This window comes from Orycteropus afer, unplaced genomic scaffold, assembly GCF_000298275.1.
Source record: "Orycteropus afer afer isolate SDZICR_OR568_19922 unplaced genomic scaffold, OryAfe1.0 scaffold00602, whole genome shotgun sequence".
Lineage (NCBI taxonomy): Eukaryota > Metazoa > Chordata > Mammalia > Tubulidentata > Orycteropodidae > Orycteropus > Orycteropus afer.
In genome coordinates, this window is record NW_006922189.1 from 39344 (window position 1) to 41954 (window position 2611).

Below are 2611 nucleotides of genomic sequence, written 5' to 3' on the forward strand. Positions count from 1 at the left end.
TAACTTGAATAAATTAAAAATGCAATACATTGATAGGAGCTCTGATGGCACAGTGCCTAAGGCATTTGACTGCTAACCAGAAGGCTGTTGGTTCAAACCCACCAGCTGCTCCTTGGAAGGATGATTGGACATTCTACTTCTGTAATGATACAGTCTCAGAAACCCAAGGAGGGGTTGCTATGAGTCAGATCCAACTCCATGGCAGGGATATTGGTTTTTTGTTTTGTGAAATACATTAATACTAAAGTTGGAAATTTACTTTGTCTTTTTAAATTTATTTTATAACAGGTTTGTAAATGGACAATTAAGTTTACAATTTATATTGTTTTATAATGCACAAGGGAGTTCCTGGGTGAAGTAAACAGTAAAGAGCTTGACCGCTAGTAGAAAAGATAGAAGTTTGAATCCATCCAGAGGTTCATGTAGACATTGACCTGGTATCTGCTTCTGCAAGGTCATAACTTTGAAAATCCAATGGAACAGTTCTATTATACACACAAGGGGTCATAGTGAGTTTATAAGTGATTCAATGCCAACCAGCAACAACAACAGCATCACTGACAAATTATTTCTCTATGCATTATTTCGTTTCATCCATAACCAAGCTTATTGTTAAAAGTACACTATATTCTGTTCTATTTATAGATGAAGAAGGTGGATCAGAGATGAGAAGTAACTTAATTAAGGTTTTTTTTTTTTTTTTTAAAAAAAGAAAAACTAGCAGAGATCATAGGCTAAGCTTGAAACTATATTTTGAACTCTAGTCTTAACTAGTGCCTACTCAAGGGATTCTTATATTATTTTACTCTCTATTTTCCCATTGCTTTTATTAAGGTAATTGTATATTGGAATGCTTAAATGCAAACCAAACTCATTGCTATTGAGTTAATTCTCACTCATAGTGACCCCCATTGAGTTTCTGAGGCAGTAAATCTTTAGGGAAGTAGTTTACCTTATCTTCCTTCAATTTATTTATTTATTTATTTATTTATCAATTAAAAAGAAAAAAAACTCACACTGTGGACTCACATCCAACTCATGGAGACCCCTCCTTGGGTTTCTGAGGCAGTATCACTACAGAAGTAGATTGCCCAACCAGATTGCCCAACCTTCCTTCTGAGGAGTGGCTAGCCGGTTTGAATCACCAGCTTTCTGGTTAGCAATCAAATGCCTTAGGCACTACAGTACCAGAGCTCTCTTCCTTAGATTCTAATATAATCAACTAAAAAAAATTAAAAAATTAATGTTATTTAACTTAATCTTTATCATTTTCTCTCTCAGTGATTATCTCCTTATTCCTCCCTCCACTCTCCTTAGCAATTACATAAATATCTATAGATTGGATAAGATACATAGATATAGATCTAATCTAACTTTCTTGCCCATAAAACCCAATACATTTTTACTTGGATTCTTCTACTCTCTTCCACAGTTAAACATTATCCCCATCATTCATTCAGTTGCTCCAAACATAAAACTTTGGATCAGACTTTATTATATTTATACATTGTTTTCTTACCTATCTGCAAGTTCTTTTATTTTTACTTTAAAATGCATACAAATTCTATTCACTCTCTTCCAACTCCACAACCACCATCAGCCTAGTCCAAGCCACCATCAGCTCTTGAACAGCAAACTATTCTCCTCCACTTCTTACTCCACAACTCCTTCTCTACACAGCAATAAGAGACATATTTTAACAACATAAAAAGAACATCCTTTCTCTGTTTGAAATCTCTTAACACATTCTTATTTCACACAGAATAAAACCTAATTTTGTTATCATATTAATTTTGGTAATGCTAGCTGCCTTAGTCTGGGTTCTCTGGAGGAGCAATACCAGTGAGAGGAAAATACATATCTATCTGTTTCTCTATCATCTATCTCTGTATCTATCTATCTATATACAAATGGAAAGAGAAGAAGAGAGATAGATCTACTTCAAGGAAATAACTCATGCAATTGTGGGCCCTGGCAAGTCCCAAATCTGTTAAGTTAGTCAGTAGGCTGGGGATGTCTACTGGCTAAGAAGATTTCTGGGACTGGTGAATCAAAAATCTGTAAGACAGAGGGCAAGCGGGGGATATCCTAGGAACTGGTAAGGTGATGAGAAGAATTCAGGGTCAGGGTCAAAAGAGTAAGCTTTGCCAGACATTTATTTATATACTGGAGGCAAGATATACCTCCAAGTAAATATCCCTTTCAGTTGATTGGCTGATCATATCACATCACATCATGAAAGATTATTACATTATATTAACCATCCCAGTATTTGCAAAACCATTGAGAATCATAGCCTAAAAAACTTGACACGTAACATTAACAATCACACTGACTAGTATAAGAGACAGATAGGGAAATTGAAGGGTACGATATATTAAATTTTTATTTCTTGTTTATCTAAATGATTTTTGCATTATCTTGTACTGCTCTCATATGGTGTTCCAGAAGCCAAACTTTTCAAAAATTAACTTTCCAGGTTGCTCATTCTTTTTTTTTTTTTTTTTTCCCCTACTTAGTTTATAGATATGGGAGCTCTGGGAGTGTAGTGTCAAAGGCATTTGACTGTAACTAGAGGGGTGGTGGTTCAAACAACCTCAGAAGGAAGATC